The following is a 20701-nucleotide window of genomic DNA, read 5'->3' on the forward strand; positions in this document are numbered from 1 at the left end:
ATTCTGGGAAGATCAGAAGATGATCAGGAAGATGAGGCAATCCCGTGAAAGTAACTGGATTTATCCTCGGTGATTACTTTGTTGCTGTAACTCTAATGAATGATTTATTTCTAAGCCGAGGCTTCACAAGGAACAGAATTTCTCTGGTGCTTGAAGATGGGCGGAGGTGAGTGGGAAGGTGGTGGGTGGCGTTCCAGGAGGGTGAAGGTGGGATTTTGGTGATGAGTGGGTGGACAGCCGCCTGCCTAACGATGTGAGGTGGGAAGTGGCTTGTGGGTGGCGCTTCTGCAGAGGAGCTGGCTTCGCCCTTACGTCTTTGAAGTCGATTTCGCCGTCGACTATGCGTTCCGCTGCTTCGTAGGTGGAGCAGTTGTGCAGCATAGAAGATGGTTAGATGGAAGTGAGGGGTGCTTCTGGAGGGTGTAGTTGGGTGGGCGGGTGGGTGACGGATGGCGGCACTGATGGGTGAAGGTGGGTGGCAGTGGAGGGGTGGGGGAGGTACATCGGGATTCGACGGCTGGAGACTTCACTTAACAGAAATTAAAGATAAATTAGTTGCCATGGAAGCACATCAGGCAGAACATAAGACAGCCATGGCGTTTCTCAATACACGGTTAACTACACTAGAGCCCAGAATGGCCAAACTTGAAGAAATGTTTGAACGTTTTAAAGGAACGTTTTAGGCCTGGTGCTAACCAACGAACCCGCGGCAGCACGGTCTACCCTAGTACTACCGGGTGTAAGCGTTCATATGGCGGTTATGTGCGAAATGAATTTGCAGTATGCAAGGTTCGCTAAACAGAGAAAGCCGCGCATATATACGTACGCAAAAGCACGCATGGCAGAGTTCTCGTTTTCAATAGATAAGTACTTGGATGTGTTCGAAACATTAGCCGAATCTCAAAGCGTGCAGAATTTGTAGAACACATTCAAAACAAAAATTTTTGAGCTGCGTGACCAGTATGTGTGTCTTGGGTAATGACGCAGCGGCGCAGCAAAACTTAACCTTGGTGTACAAGAGAGGTACGGAGAGCAATTCAAAAACTAAAAAGCGCTTGTGCTGCCTTCAAAAAGCATCTTTCAGTAAAGCAAAGGCAAAAATTAGAAGCCATAAGTGAAGAATTGAACACCGTTCTTAAACGCGCGAAGGATACATACTTTGACTCATTTCATTTACGCGTCAGAGAACACCCCAAAGAACTGTGGCAGCTTATTAAAAGAAATAGTAAAGATGACGTTTCCATTCCACCACTTCCCGTGAACGGTGACATTATTGATGGAAGCCTAGATGAAGCCGAATGCTTTAACTCCTTCCTTAAATCTCTGTTTTCTGCCCATTGCAACGAAAACCGAACACTAGTTCGTTTCCGGTATAGTGCCCAATGAGCCAATGGATGATATTGTTATCAATAAACATGACATCGAGGCAATATTACAACGACTCGATAAGTCCAAAGCCACCGGCCTTGATGGATTGCCATCTGGCTTGCTTTCCGCTTGCGCGAATTCTTTTTCCAAATTCTTGCACATTATTTTTTGTAAATCACTGCAAGAGAGCGCTTTGCCTCTAGACTTGAAGGTAGCAAAGGTTGTACCAGTGCACAAATCAGGACCTCGGAATATCGTTAGAAATTACCTACCAGTCTCTTTAACAAGTGTCGCTTCTAGAGCTCTCGAGCATGTGTGTTGCACTACCATCATGAAACATTTGAATAAATACTTTCTGTTGAATCCTCAACAGCATGGTTTCCGTAACGGCTTTTCTTGCATTACTCAACTTACAGAATTAACCCATGATATAGCAGGTGCTTTAGATCAAGGGATTGTTGTTGACTGTGTGCTCTTGGAATTTAAAAGAGCTTTTGATGTTGTTTCCCACTCACTGTTGACCAAAAAGCTGTCCTGGCATAACATAAATCAATCGGGTGTTTAATGGATTAAAGAGTATCTTAATTTAAGAAGTCAACAGGTGATTGTAAAGGGAGAACAGTCGAATGGTGTAGGTGTGTCTTCTGGTGTGCAGCAAGGGTCTGTTCTGGGCCCACTGTTGTTTTTAATTTATATGAACGAATGACATTTGTGATTGTATTTCCTCTTGTGTACGGCTATTCGCGGACGATTGTGTGATGTACAGGGAAATTACAAATCCAAATGACTGCATCCAATTACAGGAAGACTTAAATAGGATTGCCGTATGGTGCGATACATGGGACTTGCAAATTAACCTGAACAAACAGTACGCATGTCCTTCACTAGATAAAAGACATCTCATGAATATGCTTATAATATTAATAGAACAAATTTAAAATAATTGACGGAGCACAAATATCTAGGCGTCTACATAACAGCCAATCTCACATGGAATCGACATATTGATGTTACTGCAGCTAAAGCTAAAGCCGGCAGAGTTTTAGGGTTCATCGGCGGAAACACGAAACGCCTGCCTGCTGAAACAAAAGCACTGTTATAAAAGACGTCTGTCCGGTCTGTACTTGAATATGGGTGCACAGTGTGGGATCCGTGGACAGTGAGTAATATTCGCAAATCAGAAAGTGTACAGAACAAGGCACTTCGCTTTGTCTTCAACAGCTACTCAAAGAACTTCAGTGTAACAACTACAAAAGACAGTCTTGGCTGGGACACGCTTGAAAAACTAGGAAAAATCCTTTGCCTGAAATTATTTCACAATATCTTTCATTCCAAAACAGGTATAGAACCCGGTCGGTACATGCTGAGTCCCAACTACATTTCGTCGCGTACAGATCACAGGAACAAGGTGAAAGAAATATACTGTAGAACAGACCTATTCAAAATGTCATTTTTTCCCTGGAGTATCAGGGAATGGAATCGACTTGATATTACTGTTGCAATTGTCTTATCAAATGAGTCTTTTGCTTCTATGGATTCCATTGTTGCATATTTCTGATTGTTGATGTAAATCCTGCATTTACGCTCTTGCCTTCCATTTTCTTCCCCCCCCCCCCCCCCATCAATGCCGTACAGGCGCTGTGGGTACAGTTATCAATAAATAAATAAATAAATAAATAAATAAATAGATATACGTGGAGGGGAGGGGGAGACACACTACAGCTGCCTTCGTAGTGAAGCATAAAAGCCTGGCGATCTAATTGGCCTACCTTTCGCTGAGAGTTTCTACCACCAACGCTCATACATTTTTTGTATTGCTTTATTCGTATGTAGACAATTTTCTTAAAAAAGTGAAGTCTTTATGTGCCAGAGGATTGCAGGAGTAGAAGATTGTGAGGCAATTTAAACCGTTAGAGCTGCTAACTTCATCCACCTGCTACCTTTTCTCAGGAACCCTTTGCTTTCGCTTTCCTTATGCTCCCTATTTCTTTTCGCTGCTACCATGCATCTCGCTTTTTGTCGCTTCCCGGTATTTCGGCCTGCTTTAGGGCTCAGTTTTTTCTTATATTGTTTCGAGGTCAGCCCAACCAGTTATACCATGCCAATTGTCGCAGCTCCCCGTTGGTGGACACACAGCCTTCTTTCAAGCCCTCGTTCGCTGTCCCCTCAGAAACACCACGCCACTGATTGCTCTCTGCTGAGCTGGCGTATTTCTTTTCAAAGTTTCGTAGCTCAACCAGTTGATCCTCTTTAGCAGCCATCATGCCTGGAAAAGATTCACGCTCCCCATCTAAGCACCCTTCTCTCTTCATCGACCCCTTGTCCATCCCCGGGTCTTCATCCTCGGAATACAGGCCCTACTCGAACCCCGTCGACGACGAACGCTTCGCCAGACGAAGACAAGTATTCTTGTCGAAACATTGGTAAGCTCCGTGAGGCTTCCTCCTCCTTTCTTCATTTTGTGCTCAGTAGAAACCCAGCTGTAAACTTCACTATAGGTGGTCACCTGTACAACACCGCGAGGAAAAGACGAATTGGGAATGAAATCGAAAGCACGACAATGCACGGTTAAAATCATTTTTATTCGATAGCCGTGTCCTGAGAATTGGCGCGCGCTGCAGAATTCCAGCGGCGCGGTGTCCGAGGGCTGGTGTCTCTCTATCGTGGCTCATGATACCAGACGCAGTGCGGTCTTATGCAGTCGCACATTGAAGGGACACTGAGAAAAAGCTGAATTTTACCTGTATCGGATGATTACCAATGTTTAAAGCGGAGACTTTACAAAATATAAAAATGCCAAAAAACAAAGTAAGTAGGGCCTCATTAATATAGACGTTTTTGTTCCCAAGCAAAACTGTACATAAACTGAGTTTCCGTAATAACGGGAGGGTGCACAGCAGTGCTCTTAACGTAGCAGAAGCTGACCGAAAGCGTTTTATTCGCAACAGTTCAGGTAATACGACAGATGGTAATGCGCTAGACCGGTCACCTTAGCAGTCAAAATCATGAAACCAAAAAAAAAAGTATATTTCTCAGATATGTGAGCTCTCGCACTAGCTTTCGCTGGTGTTCTGCGCTCAAAACACACGAAAACAAATATATGAAGAGGCCAGTCGAGGGTTGGTCTCGTCGCTCTCCATATTTACGGGCCAGAAATACACGGACACTATTGGGTTCTGTGCATTTTCGCCCTGTCCGCTCTCCGCGGACAGCGAGTTTGCATATAACGGGGCGTAAATTCGCTGTAAAACATTGGTCCACAGAAAAAGCCTTCATAATTCGTGTCGTCTATATTTCCGCAGGTAGGCCGTCGCACACAACCGTTGCCGCTAACAAACTGCGTTAAAGTCAAGAGTTTTGTCCGTGGCGAATTCTGAAGCAAGGTCACGTCGCCATTCTCATCTAAACGGCAATCACGCAGTCGTTTTTCGTTCTTCACGTCACAAGTTTAAATTGAGTGAAGGAAACGACATTGTTGCTTTTTAAACACAAACTTCACAATAATAAATATATGTTTTCTAAAAGAACAAACTTCAATGTAGCCAGCAAGAGACATATGATCGATTTTCAGTCTGAACGAATATTAATTACATGGCGTTGACCTCAATGTCCTTTTAATGTGCTGTTTCTATCAGCAAAACGTGTCACCATCACTATCATAACTGTCGCCGTGAGCCCTGCTATGACAAAAGAATGACATCATTGAGGGTATAGCGTTCATCCCAAGTTAGCTTTATCCTGCGAGAACCGCTAGACCACCTTATCAGAACAAACGCTTCACATTTACATCTCCCGAACTGATTTTATGCGACCCCCAGCTAGGTTATCCACCACATTTGGAATCTACTTCATTGCCCTAAAAGACCACCTGTCAATTTTTTCTTTTCCTGTGCGTTATATGTTTGATTGCTCCTCTTGATTCACGCTGATGTATCCTAAACTGGAGCTCTCTGACAAGCGCTACTTTATCTGTGCCTCTTAAGGCGCCTTCAAACCTCCCAGTTTCTCATGTGCCGCGACTGGTTGTGACCGATTCGCTGCACTGCGTCCCTAATCTTCTAGTGAATCGGAACCGTAACAAATCGACCGAAATTTTTCAAGCGACGTTCACTACTCGCATGTGTGAATATGTACTTAATATTACTGTATCATTTTTTTTCATAAGTTTCGACAGCGGTGCTTGTATGATTTTACTCGAGTTACACGCTTGGGCCACGAGTTTTAACGGAGAACTTTCGCGCTCACCCTCTGACGAATGAGAGTGACAATGGGTGCTGGCAGGAGGCGGAAGGAAGGAATGGGCGCATGCAACATTTTTATCTCTGCCACCTCATTGACCCCTAAAGAAATGGATGGAGGCGAGGGTTTCAGACACATCATGTAGCATTCGCACTACAGCCGCTCAAAACGCGTAATAACTACACACAGGGCATTCGCGCAGAAGGCTGCGAAAGCTTTCCTCTTTTCTTTTTGTCTAACGGAACCAAGAGAAGCAGAAAGTTTGTATTTTTTTATATGGCCGAATAACAATAAACCCTCCCGACCAGAGGTGGGCAAATGCCCTCATTTTTACTTTTTCTCCCTCACGCTCACTTTTGAATCCATGGCCCTCCCTCACCCTCACCCTCAATAACAGCCTTTTCAAAACTCGGGTTATTGCTTGTAGTCAGCAACTTCTGGCGATATTACTGAGTGATAAGCATAAAAGACAAGCCCCCAAGGCACTACTGGACGAGAGGCTAGATGCTTATATTGCTGTGTGCGTCCGTGTACATATGTGTGCGTGTTGTTTGAGCTAATACGTGAGACGAAACCTAGAGAGTTACCAGTTAGTTGAGCGCCAAAATATCACTCTGCCTTTACTTCTGGCGCACACTGCATTCATGCATGGCCCTGCACTTATAACATTTCAATGTTATCTATATGCACTGTTAAAATGAGTCAGCGCGTTTTTGTGTCTGTGTACAAAATTTATCTACGCCAATAATATTTAGAAAGCAATGCAGTAGCGTCTACCGCGACAGTTACAATAAGTGCTAAGCACGAATAGACTCAGAACAAGGAAAGTTTGTAGGGTGCTTAATTATCATTAACGATGTCTTTGCAATAGCAATAGGTATTCTTAATTTCGCTGCTTCTAATCACCCGCCATTAATAATCTCGCGCTGAGCAACAACATTGTCTCACAAGCCTCACCGATGGCTGCACATGCCATCGCAGGGCAGTGGCGCGTAGCTTAACCGCTGCACCAATGCGCTGGGAGCGGAATCAAGACTCCCAAGGATCTGTGATTGTACAGAATGACCAATTCTGCCACGTGCAAGTCTGAAATGATGCGATATCAGGCAAGCTTACATCATATGATATATCAACCAAAGTAAGCAAGTTTAGGTCAGGCAAAAACAAAAAGTTAAAACAATTAAACCATTTAAAACCAGGACTAATCGTGCTAGCGCTCATTAATTCGTGGTTAACCCCAAGGTAAACCACCCGCGATTTTTTTTGCTTGCATGTCTACGCATTAACCAAACGATGGGTGTCAATTCCCTACCATGCGTGCTAGAAATTTGGTTCATACAATCAGGCGCGTGATTACGCTGTCACGCGTCTCACCAGGGGTAGAAATAAACCAAGAGATGTTGATGTTATTTGGAGAGCAGTAGAACTTTTTCTGTTTAGCACCTTGTATAATTCAAGGCGGATCGAGCGATGATTCAGACCGAGGTGGTTAAGCTGCTGATTTATTTTCATGGTAAGACTACAGTGGTTGGCTTTGCCCACCACATTCCGGCACCGCTTTCTTATACCGCAATTCCAGCGAAAATTGAAAGATACGACTATACTGAACTGCCCCTAGCGTGAATGAAAAAATTCCTCACCAACACCGCCAACAGGCTTTAATATGACAGCGGAATTTCGTGGAAGTATTTTTTTGCGCTGCGGCCAGTTATTTGAAACCTCACTAAGCGGAAATCGGACTTCGTTCCGGGAAAAAGGGCTTAGAACTTGGGAATGCAGTAGCCTTACTAGGTATAATTTCTACATGCTTTAGTCTACACTCTGATGATCTCACAGACTCGGGGCTGATAATGAAAATGCTAACTGCGGTAGCACGGTTGCCGTTGGACCGGAGACCAACTGCACGGCCCCACCATTGCCTCCCTATTAGCGCACTATAAAGAGTGCTTCACCTAAAACTTTATCGAATTTTTCAATATAGGCATTTTTAGTAAGAAGCGCTCTTTTCGGCATTGCATTCAAAGCGGTGTATTACATCGCGGTGGGTGACGGAGAAGGGGTGCAGCTCTCTGCCTTTCGTGTTCGCCTCGTGTACCTCCATACTGCCAAAACTACGTCTGCCCTCAGAACCATCAGCCTAAGAACAGACTTTCTGAAACTTGGAATTCATAACTGGCTGCACAGGAAAAAAGCGTTAGCAGCGAGTACGGTTTGGGCCATCAACCTCGCCCTCAGACCGTGCATCTTGCCCTCCCTCGCCCTCACCTCATCATGTCTTTCCTCCCTCATCCTCGACCTCACGAATTCTCAGGCGTGCATCCTCCCTCACCCTTACCTCACCGAGTGAAATCCTCATGAGGTGAGGGTGAGGACGCCCTCACGAGGGCTCGCCCTCCTGAGGTTGCCTATCACTGCTCCCGACCCCTTCTGTAATGTGACCTCACGATTTCTATGCTCACCGTCGAAAATGGTTCCAAAAACGTTTCATACTTAAAAGAACGTCTTGCTGGGCAAGTTGGTAACTGTACATGGTAATATGAACGAAACGTAGAGCAAGATAAAGAAGGCCCAAATATGCCTAAGCATATAAGGTCCTGCCCGTCACGCTCTGGTGAGCCATGTTTTTCCGGTGCGCGAATTCTATCAAAAAGCAAAGACACAAAAGCGAGGGAATTAATAGAAGCTTTTTTTATTACAAAGAAAAGAAGCATGTGCATCAGCGACACGTCCATATCTTTGTATAAGGCAGAGAACAATTTTTTCACTCGTTTTGAAGATGACAGCATTCCTTGCGTAAACGATGGTATATATTTGTCCGTGTTGCCTTCAAATAAATCAGTTGTGAGTGGCGCTCCGTCCCGTATTTCTGCCTTGTGTTGTGTCTGTTTTCGCGCCTGTAACCAACAAAATGTACGTTTCAAACATGTGACCTGGGCCGACAAATAGAGAGGGATCCAATGAAAACGTGACTGACAATGTCGCGTTAGCTGACTTTTAGCGATGCGTCAGTAATGCGGTGTTAACGGCCATTCGGCTCTCCAAACACAAGCTACATTCATATTTGCACTGACAAAATCCACAGAAATGCTCTTGTGAAGAAATTTGGCTGCAAGGCTGGCTGTATAGTGGGGTTAACTGCGCGCGTAGCGAAGGACGCTCGTGACGCACAGTAAAGTGGTCGCGTCGTGTGAAGCCTTATGCACTAAATTTAAGCCATTATTTAGGCTTCCAATGGTCAATAGAAGCAACGAATAGGCAGGCTTGTGGACACTACTTTTTCAACTCAAGTAATACACATTATTCAGGAAGATTGTTTTTTTTTTACGCAAGGGCAACTGAAGCCCAAAAGCGCTTCTTCTAGAGAACGAAATACACGTGGCTGTTAGCCGTCACGTGGCCCATTTTATTGCGCATTCTGTTCACATGTATTTAGGCACCACATTGACACAAGCACTGGATTCATTTATATGCGATTTCCACTGCATCGCAGTTCACGCAGCTATGATGGCGGAACCGGTCTCGGAGGTAGGCCACCGCCGAGGAGAGCAGCTGATAGCGGCCACCATTTAAATTCTCTCCGTCAGCTGTGCTTGTGGTGTCATGTTGTAAAACGGATCGCCTGTCCGATTCGTCCAGTATGTATTTTGCTTAGTGAAATCAAGGCAATAAAGGAGAAAAAGAAAGTGCTCGTGCCGTAGCGGTTGTCACATCCACCTAACAAGCGGAAGGTCCCAGATTCGATCCCTGGCAGGCACGTATGTTTTTTTTAATGTTCCATTTCTTCAAAACGCGGTGCTCTCAGTACCTCATTTCCAGCAAGAAGCATTCATGGTCTACGAAATCATTTTGTCTGAAAGTGCCGGCGGTCACTCCGCGTGCATAATATTCCGATGCTTGTAATTTACTAGAAAAGTGACGCGCCTTGATATAGGGGACTGATCCCGAGCGTGGTTATCTCAGTACAATACCGCGTAGAGGCTTGTTTAGCGGTGCGCTCAGATTGCAGATCTCGGATACGGATGAATATATTTAATTGCATTCCAAATGGGGACGAAAGACACTTAAAATTTAAACGTTTTAGATTCTGTCGTACCAGAATGCCCGGGTGCAAGACTATTAAAACAGCAGCAGTATAACGCGTAATAGCAGTATAACGCGGCATGCAGTGCGCTGAGAGATAATAAAAAAAAATGACACGAGGGAGCAGGTTCAAGCAAAACTGACAGCATGAAATGCGCTAACTTTCGGGGCAAGAAATGTAATGAAACACTCCCCTGCAAATTCAAGGATATAAATTTGATTTGACGAAGTTTATGCTCAATCCCTCATAAAAATGGTCGATAGACTGTCTACAGACTTCTTATGGACTCTACTGCCTCCCTATAGATATTTCTTTTTATCTATTCATAGTCTATATGCTGTCTATAGACAAAAGTATACTAAAAGTGTATGGCCATAAATATATAGATTGTCTACACACTGTCTATAGGATTTGTATTGCCTATGGACTGTTCTCTAGATTTCGTCTGTAGAGAGTCTATATACTTTATAGACAGAAGTCTATGCACAGTCCGTAGGCTTTGTAACGAAGTTTTTGTAAAGGTTTGCTGCCATGAAGACGTTCGGAGAAACAGAAAGTCAGCAAAAACTGCTGCATCCTTCAATATGTACAAAAAGACAGGTTGTACAGCACAGACCACCGACACGTTGAAAAAATGTGAATCAATCCTCAGAATGTGGTGGTTCAAACGTTTCTTTTTATGAAATATGGGAGAGAGAGGTTGGTCAGGTGGTTCTTCATAATGAGAAAGTGAAGGAGGGAAGGAAAACCTAGGGTGCTTGCTAACGTTTCGACAAGAAGACTTGTAAAATAGGTTGATACTTTGCATTCTATTGGAACTGCCTCACTTTCCAAAGCTGTTCATTAATGCTGCTTTATAATTCTGAAATGCAATGTATCAGCAGTAGTTTAAGGCTAGCTTTAAGGTTAATGGGATCAGGTCTCTCGCGTCAACAAATTCTATTAAGTTCAATTTGCTCTCAAATGGTGATTTTAAATTACAGCGCACGTTTAATTCAATGTTTAAAGTAGTAGAGATAGTGCGTGATAGCACAGCACTGCGGAGGCTTGGTACAAAGTGGTGGACAGCAGTATTCGCATGCTGGCGAGTCCACTAAACGCGGAAGAAGCCGCCTTGTGGCGATAAATACAAAAATACACGAGCCCAAACAAGTTTAATGTGTCCAGACAAATATAGCAACTCATATGCCCTTGGCGCAAGCAGGCACCGGCACTATACCACGAAACGTGTGGAGAATTCTCGATGGCTCAATGGTTATGGTGCTCGGCCGCTGACCCGAAAGACGCGGGTGTCATCCCGACCATGGCGGTTGCATTTCGACGGAGGTGAAGTGCTAGATGCCCATGTGCTGCGCGATGTCAGTGCACTTTGAACAACACCACGTGGTCGAAATAATTCGGAGCCCTTCACTACGGCATTCCCATAGCCCGGGTGGCTTTGGGATGTTAAACCCAATTAAACTAAACTAAACGGAACGTACAAGTTCTCACCTATGTGACATTGCAACCTCAATTTTTTATTTCATTTCTTGAAGTAGCGAGGTCCACATAATAACGCATGGACTGATTTGGGCGCGCATTTGAAAAATCATGTCACCTGGTACTAACCTCAGTTGCGAGAGCCACATACGCGTTTTGATTTTCTTGCAGCAACTTACGTGCTTATTTCTTTGCTTCGAATAGAAAATGCATTCTAAATTAATTAAGCTTCAAATTCTGTTCTTAATTGTCTTTCTGACGTATTTCATAAAAAGAAGGGGGGGGGGGGGGGGATCACGGCCTAGACTTCTCAACGGGCGGCCATCCAAACAACTTCAAACGAAATTTCGTGGCTGCCCGCAGAACAGCCAGGCATCCCTTTTCCGTGGTGGAATAATTGACTTCGCAGCGGGATAAAGTGCGACTGGCGTAAGCAATCACGCGCTCTAGACCATCCTGCCACTGAACAAGGACCGCACCGAGATCAACGTTACTGCCATCTGTGTGTAGTTCCGTGTCGGCCTCCTCGTCGAAGTGGCCAAGTACAGGCGTACATTGGAGACGGGACTTAAGTTCCGTGAAAACTCTTTCCATTGTCCTGGCCCCAGAAGAAGGGCTCAGCGTCTTCCGTCAGGCACGTCAGAGGCTCAGGTAGCTTGGAGACATTGTGAACAAACTGGGTATAGTACGCGCAGAGGCCCAAGAAACGACGCAGGGTTCGTTTGTCTTTGAGCGTGGGGAAGGCAGCTATGGTGGCCGTCTTTTCGAGCGCTGACAAGAAGTCTGGACTAACGGCTCGGGCGCTGACAATGTGACGAAGAAAGTTCTGCTCATTAAACGCAAGGTGACATTTTTCTTGCTTGAGAGAGGGGGACCGGTGGAACGTATGGCCTCGAAAACAGCACGCAAACGTTTCAGGTGCTCATCGAACGTGTCGGTGAAAATCACGACATCATCGAGATATACGAGGCAAGACTGCCACTTGAGGCCAGACAGCACGGTGTCCATCATTTGTTGGATTGTGGAAGCAGCCGAGCACAGCCAAAAGGGAGCACCTTATACTCGTATAAACCGTCAGTAGTAATAAATACGGTCTTCTTTCGGTCGCGTTCGTCGACCTATATTTGCCAATACCCACTGCAGAGGTCAAGGGACGAAAGTAGGTCGCATGGCGCAGGCGGTCCAGAGAGTCATCAATGCGTGGCAGAGGGCACACATCCTTTTTCGTGATGTTATTTAGGCGTCTGTAATCAACGCAGAACCTGAGGGTGCCGTCTTTCTTCGTGACGAGGGCAAGAACCCGATGCCCGGGGGGTCGTGGACGGTTACATGACGATCGGCCACGTGCTAGGAGATAAGGTTCGGCCACCACGTGGCGCCGGCAGAGTGTCAGCAGTGTGGCAGTATTGTAATCTTGCGCAAACAGAAATGCAGAAATTATTAATCTTCTGCAGAAAATTATTAGTTACGGCCCTGAAGATAACAGATTAGGATGTTCTGGCTAAGGGTACTAAAAAAAAACGCAGGAATGCCTTACCAGACATTTATTTCATGTGTTATTCAGCACGATCAGATTATGTGTCTTGACCGCCAGACTAATTTTCGGAGCAAAATAGCTTTTCGGCGTTGCGACCGGTGTTTTAGTGTCAATTAGAAAGCTGTAGGAACTACGGGATGCATTGTATTCACCTCGCCGGCGCGGCGCGCCTCGGGGACGAAGGGAGCCGACATTTTCGTTTATTCGCCACGACCAAGTAAACAAGCTATCCAATCGGGCGCACTGGGCCGGCTCATCCCTAATGTTCTCATAAACGGGAACATACACGGGAACCTGCAGCGATGGCGTAGAGGTGGAACGTCCGCCTCGCGTGCAAGAGGACTGGGGCTCAAATCCTGGTGCCGCGCAATTCTCCACCGGGTTTTAAAAAAAAATCCGCGTGTAGATGGAATTGCTTAACCAGGCCTGGAGTGCGGCCTGATCTCGGTGACCAGAACCGACAACGCACTCTCTCACCAGAGCAGGTTTTGGCCACTCTGGTGTAGTACTTGGCCACAACCTTCTATGATCAAACCAATTAACCCTCGGCCCTCAGACCCCAGCGGCTGCGGAGCAACTGACCACGGCGGCGGTCAGACCTGTGACGCAGCGGAGGGTGCTAAGAATCTCTGGCTCCGGACAGGCCGCCATTGGAATCTGAACCTGGCAACGCTTAACGTTAGAACTTTATCTAGTGAGGCTAGCCTAGCAGTGCTGTTCGAGGAACTAGCGGGAATTAAATGGGATGCGATAGGGCTTAGCGAAATTAGGAGGACAGGTGAGGCGTATACAGTACTAAAGCACGGACACATACTGTGCTTTCGCGGATTAGAGGATAGACGGGAACTAGGTGTAAGATTCCTCATTATTAAGGATATAGCTGGCAACGTAGAGGAGTTCTACGGTATTAACGAGAGGGTAGCAGCTACAGTAATTAGGCTGAATAGGAGGTACAAGCTGAAAGTAGTGCAGGCCTACGCACCCACATCCAGCCATGATGACCAGACCGTTGAAAGTTTCTATGAGGACGTAGAATCGGCAATGAACAAAGTAAAATCGCAGTACACTGTACTGATGGGTGACTTGAATGCGAAGGTGGGCAAGAAGCAGGCTGACGACCACGCGGTAGGTGACTATAGGATAGGCTCTAGAAATAGCAGGGGAGAGCTATTAATCGAATTCGCGGATAGAAATAATTTACGGATCATGAATACCTTCTTCCGCAAACGAGAAAACAGGAAGTGGACCTGGAAGAGCCCCAATGGTGAAACTAAAAATGAAATCGACTTCATACTATGCGCTAAACATGGCATCATTCAGGATGTGGCCGTCCTCGGAAAGGTGCGTTGTAGCGACCACAGAATGGTAAGGTCTAGAATTAGCTTAGACTTGAAGAGGGAACGGAATAAGCTAGTGAAGAAGAAGACCATTAACGAGTTAGCCGTAAGAGGGAAAGCACAGGAGTTTAGGATAGCGCTGCAAAACAGATATTCGGCCTATAAATGAGGAAGACGATCTTGACGTTCATTCAATGCGCGATAATCTGACTCAATAATTACGGAGTGCGCAGTAGAAGTAGGCCGTAGGACAGTTCGAAAGGATACCGGGAAGCTATCTCAGGTGACGAAAGATCTGATTATGAAGCGCCAAATCATGAGGGCGTCATCCCGCCAGTAACGATAGATGAAGTAAAGAAAGCCTTAGAAGCAATGAAAAGGGGAAAAGCAGCTGGGGAGGATCAGGTAACAGCAGATCTTTTGAAGGATGGAGTGGACATCGTGCTAGAAAAACTAGTCACCCTGTATACGCAATGCCTTCTGACCTCGACTGTACCAGAAGCTTGGAAGAATGCAAAAATTATCTTAATTCATAAGAAGGGATACGCCAAGGACTTGAAAAATTACAGGCCGATCAGCTTACTATCCGTTGCCTACAAAGTATTTACTAAGGTAATCGCTAATAGAGTCAGAGCAACGTTGGACTTTAATCAACCAAATGATCAGGCAGGCTTTCGTAAAGTATTTTCCACAATTGATTATATTCACAATATCAATCAGGTGATAGAGAAATTCGCAAAATATAACCAACCTCTATATATAGCTTTCATTGATTACGGGAAAGCATTCGACTCAGTGGAAACCTCTGCAGTCATACAGGCATTGCGTAATCAGGGGGTAGAAGAGCCTTATGTCAAAATACTGGAAGACATATATAGCAACTGCACAGCTACAATAGTCCTCCATAAAGTCAGCAATAAAATTCCAATAAGGAAGGGCGTCAGGCAAGGAGACACGATCTCGCCAATGCTGTTCACCGCATGTTTACAGGAGGTATTTCGAGGCCTGAATTAGGAACAGTTGGGAATAAGAATAAATGAAGAATACCTAAATAATCTGCGATTTGCTGATGACATTGCCTTGCTGAGTCACTCAGGAGGTGAAATGCAAATCATGATCAATGAGTTAGACAGGCAGAGCAGATCGATGGGTCCAAAAATTAACATGCAGAAAACCAAGGTAATGTTCAACAGCCTAGCAAGAGAACAACAGTTCACAATTGGCAGCGAGAGCCTAGAAGTTGTGACGGAATACGTCTACTTAGGGCAGGTAGTGACAGCTGATCCTGATCATGAGAGGGAGATAACTAGAAGAATAAGAATGGGGTGGAGCGCATATGGAAAATTCTCGCAGATCAGGAGTGGCAGTTTACCAATTTCCCTCAAGAGGAAAGTGTACAACAGCGTAATCTTACCGGTACTCACCTACGGGGCAGAAACGTGGAGGCTAACGAAAAGAGTTCAGCTTAAGTTAAGGACAACGCAGCGAGCCATGGAAAGAAAAATGATAGGTGTAACGTTAAGAGACCGGAAGCGGGCAGAGTGGATGAGGGAACAAACAAGGGTTAATGACATCCTAGTCGAAATCAAGAGAAAAAAATGGGCTTGGGCAGGGCATGTAATGCGGAGACAAGATAAACGCTGGTCCTTAAGGGTAACGGAGTGTATTCCAAGAGAAAGTAAGCGTAGCAGGGGGCGGCAGAAGGTTAGGTGGGCGGATGAGATTAAGAAGTTTGTAGGCAAAGGGTGGATGCAGCTGGCAAAGGATAGGGTTAATTGGAGAGACATGGGAGAGGACTTTGCCCTGCAGTGGGTGTAGTAAGGCTGATGATGATGATGATTATGATGATGATGATGATGACACGGGAACACTGCTCTTCCCCTCTTCCCCAGACCGGTCGCAAGTGCGCACCAACAGGCGCCGGAGAAGCGGCAGCGGATTGGCCGAAGGCCGCAAGTGGCGACGGGCAGGTGCGCCGAAATCGCCAAGGACCGGGAGGAGACGTCAGCGACAGCGAGAGAACGCCAGACGAATGCCTCTGCCTACCATCTTGCTCCGTCAGCCACATAGGCAAGCCAACTGTCATGGGTTGTACATCATCCCAGAAACCAGCGGCCTTTTTCGGAAAGGCCAGTAAACGTATGGCACCGGGAAAAATGGTATCGCCGCTCCGTGATGTATCCTTATCGCATAGCTTCGGTGTCACCATTTCGTGACCCATAGTCCTCAAACGAGGTTATACCGCCTGGCAAGAACCCCCGGATCACAGCTTTTATTGCCATTCAGTTGCACATCTCAATGATGCACTCTCTCACTCCGCTGAATAGATTACAGACAGTTGCTCAATCGACTGTCACATGGTGAAGCTTGCGGGACCGCTGTGCTTGTGGTGTAGTGATCGCCGCAGCTTTGTTGTTACCACAGAAGAGCTCTCGGGTGGCATTTTTGGTTACTACAAAGAGATTGTAGCAAGTGTTAGGTTTCTTTCAGCGCGTTTTTCTAGCGATTATTTGTATAAAACTAAAAGAAAGAAGTTGTACCATGATCTTTGTGATATTGTTTTCCCAGAGCCTATGTACAGGGCCTTGTACAGTGGAGGTCCTGGAGCTGATGTTTTAAAAAGGGTAAAGAAAATGCAGGTGCCACCAGGAGTAAAGACCTTCTTTTTTAAATTACACACCGGGACACTCCCAGTTAAAAAGTTTTTGGAAGGAAAGGATTTCTTTTTACCGTGGGGATCGAACTGCTTAATTTGTAAACAGCCCGAAACAATAGACCATGTTTTTTTGCATTGCTGGGAAGGGGTTTATTTTTGGGATGTGTTACAAAGGACAATAAAGAAAGAGCTACCACTTGACGCGCAGGGAATTCGTTATTTAAGCACATACAATGAGGATGGGGTACCATTTGATCTCATAATGCTCTTGGGCCTCCACAGTATATGGCGCTCCAGAATGCCAGGCTATTATTGTGACAAAGACGCACGACCTGCCCGAATTTATTTTCGGGAAAGAATGGACTGCTTTCTGGCCATCCAGAAAGCAGCTGCGGAGCCTCCCGAGTGGCTCTCGAGGCTAGAGCCGCTCTGTATGCTTCGTGAATATTAGTATGACGAAGCCAGACTCATGATGGCTGACCACGACAGTGTCGTATGTACATAGCGTTTTGTGTGTTTTTTGTTGAGTGTTTTTTGTGTAAATGTTATGGGTCAAAGCCAGGCAATAAAGAAAACAAAAAGTGCTTGTGGTGTAGTGGTTATCACATCCGCCTTTCACGCGGAAGGTCCCAGGTTCGATCCCTGGCAGGCACACGACCCAGTCTTTTTTATTTTTTTTGGCGGCATGGGGCTGGAATTACGTTACTGAAGCTGTGCGCGCCGGCTGTAGCTGCCTTTGCTCCGAAAGTTAGCACTGAAATCTCCAGGCAGTTATTTTGCTGAAGGCCTCTGTTGAGTTGGTCGATGTATTATGAAGTAGTTTTTCGCCATTAAGTTGCGTGTCGCGATTCCTCGTCACCTGAAGCCAGCCACCCAACCGGCTCCAGAAACTGAACCCCACTGTGAGCTTCGCTGATGGCTTTGGCAACATATAGGGCTTAAAATACTGCGGTCGTTATGCAGTCGATAGCGAAAAAAAAAAGAGTGCCTGCTGTTCAATGCTCATCGCATCCGCCTATGATCTGTAGAGAAGGTCACAGCTTCCATCATTGGAAGTCACAGAAACCTCTCTGTCATCAAAGCTACCGCCAGAAATCTTTTTTATAGCAAATGATGTTCCTAAAATTTTTCTGCTTAAGACTTTTTCACTGCTGTTATGCAATGCCTGATGGAAACAAGTGGGTTTAGGGAATGCTAATGGTGGGCCATCACTGGCGGAAAAAAAATAAAGGTGCAGGTGTCAAGACGTGTATTAAGAAACTTTGGCGCCAAGTCCAAGGCAATTAGTGCGACTTTCATTTTTAAGGACTATTATTTGGCAGCACTTTGAGAATTGCTGGGCGATGTGAGGGGTAAGCAGTCGGCTTCGGAACAGCGCCTACTGCGTCCACACCCGGCCACGAGATAACGACGCTTGAGCTGTAGTTCTTATCGTTGATGTAGTGTACACTTATAAGCACGTGCCTCTTGTAAGAGGTTCTTGGCTTTTTCACTGTCAATAGTGCATGTCCTTGGTTGAATCCTATTTTAAGCTGCTGCCCCAACGCCTTTTGCGTTGTTTCATAATTTTTGGAGCCATTTTAAATTTTTCATCCATTTCATGCATTGAAGACATCAGCAAAATTGACATTTTCCACCAACTACTAGTTTCGTTGCCTTATTTTCCGTATCGGAATACTTCATTTAATAGACATTATCATTTGGCTAATATACGATAACTCAACAGAATTGCTTTTTCTTTGCTTTGTTTCTCATGATTTATGACTAAAATGTGGTCCCTGAATCGCGGCTGTATTGTGTCCTAGCTGGCGCAAAACGACAATAGCTCTCCTGTTGTCAACAGTCTATTTTGGTATTATCGCTTCAGCTCCGAAACCGTTCGAGTTAGCCCGTATCGTAATTCGTACTCCCTCCATATCTTCCAGATTACTATAGAGAACCCACCATAGTTATAGAGGAGTAAGAATTTAAATTAATGCCATAATCTGGGCCGGGTATTAAAAAAGCTTTGGAGCTTAGTTGTCCAAAATTTATTTGGCGAGATTCAACGCGGGCGAATGGCCTTTTCTTTATAGTCGTCATTTGCATATAGGGGAAAGATTATTATCTTGGAGAACGACTGCTTGTGAGGTCGCACTTTCCCGTAAGCCGTATACTAACGTCATCGACTGTCTGTTATTGCGGATGATAGCTAAAAGCCTGCGGAGCGTTGCGAGGCCCCTGGAAATACTGTAGTAGCAAAGGGCTTTAATTACAGCTGTTGATATTCAGACTGAACCCAGTATTTTGTGAACACTTTGTTGGCCGCATAGCTTTGTATTGACTAAGCGATCAAAGTGCTATCAGTCGCTTGTCGCGTGTTGTGCATACCCTGTGCTACCTGAACGAGAGCCACTTGATCAGCTGTACAAACCAGGAGTGCTCTGCCCTTTAAATACTGAAACATGAATCTGCTCGAAAGAATGGATCGCAAAGTAACGCTGCTCGCCAATTGTACATCAATAGCACAGAGCGTTACGACCTCACAAGAATCGTGAGGGCGCGTATTTTACGCACTAGCTTCACAAGGATCGTAAGTTTCCGCTTGAAGGCATGCGTACAGGCACAAACTTAAGCCATGCGTACAGGCACAAACGCGCTTCTTTCCAGGCCGAATACACATGCGGTACATGTGCCGTCTAATAACGGGGAAGGTACGGTACCACAGAAGTATTACTTTTTGCGGAGCTGGATGCCTTATCTCTTTTATGGCTCCTCGTCGGATTCGTAATAACAACTGACGTCTTTGCGTGGTGAGCAACGCGTGGCAGCAACTAGGTTCTTCGAAAACTCGCTTTATTAATAATCTGTTGTCCGAGATGATTTCAACTGCGTCTGTGCCAGCAAAGATATGGTTAAGTGAAGGATGGACGAAAAGGCGCATCACGACAATTTAGCGCAGAGCTTTAGCTCATGCAAGCTATTTTTAATAAAATGCTGCCCAAGCGCTATGCAATCATTTCAAAGGGAAAGCCATGCTAGCTGTGATAAAAGGCAAGTTTAACTGACATGTCCAACCTTCTTGGATTAATCAAGCACGACAGGTACGAAGTAACAATTTGGTGTTAGTAGAGGTTTTCGATGAGGGAAATTGCAAATAAAGCAATATTGCCCGCGAAAACCTACACGTGATGCAAAAGAAATTTAATAAAACGCAATGCTAAGTTATTCTAGGGGAAGAGTCCACCCTGCCACCTACCAAAAGTTACGAGAGCACTTTGCCAATCTAAAGTGTGGCAAGGCGAAAACCTTTGGTCCTGCCGACTGCGATTCTAGCTTCGCAGGTTCCCATACCGGTGACTCCCAAAGGCTTCTTCTGCCTTGCCACACTTTCGATCTAGACGACGTTGTTGGCGTTTGCAGTCTGCTTCTCTGGCCTTCTTCTCTTCCTCTCTGGCTTCTCTGGTGGCAGCACCAGAGCGCGCGCCGTTACCATGACGACCTCGGGTGTGACGTCACCCTCTCCCGTCGCTATATCGACGCCCGCGCTATATCGACGCATTTGGTGGTTTCCTTTGTATTTCTTCGCTATAATTGGTTATAGTAATTAACTAATCACTCTACAGTCATCAAACTTGGCATGGTGGTTACATTTTGTCCCTTCTATCTGGCGCTACCGTTTGTTTTCTGCTATCCTGATTAGTTTCTGCGTTATTCGTAGGAGACAACGTTACACCGGACGCCCGAGTATGCGCCATTAAAGGTTTTCGCCTTAAAACAGGGACAAAAGCATGAAAGCACTTCCTAACATGACTCAGTGGAACTCGGGAATGCAGGGAATCCTGCTCTACGTGTGTTATTCCGCCGATATAAAAGGCGCACTGCGAAAAGGGAAAAACCTGTAAAACAAAGAAAAAAATCGACACTCCGTTCATTACCTAGATTCGGTGCACTTATATTTTTCTCCTGATTAGCCTGCCAACGATTTGAATTAGTAATCCAGGCATCCAGTCCGGATGAGTGCA

General features: G+C 45.4%; 1 non-coding gene across 1 annotated transcript; it reads left to right on the forward strand.

Moving 5' to 3' along the window:
* The first annotated feature begins 17278 nt into the window (after positions 1–17278).
* On the forward strand, positions 17279–17351 carry TRNAE-UUC (transfer RNA glutamic acid (anticodon UUC)). The gene has a single exon. It is a non-coding gene; the product is annotated as a tRNA-Glu (tRNA).
* The last annotated feature ends 3350 nt before the right edge of the window (positions 17352–20701 follow it).

This window comes from Amblyomma americanum, chromosome 4, assembly GCF_052857255.1.
Source record: "Amblyomma americanum isolate KBUSLIRL-KWMA chromosome 4, ASM5285725v1, whole genome shotgun sequence".
Lineage (NCBI taxonomy): Eukaryota > Metazoa > Arthropoda > Arachnida > Ixodida > Ixodidae > Amblyomma > Amblyomma americanum.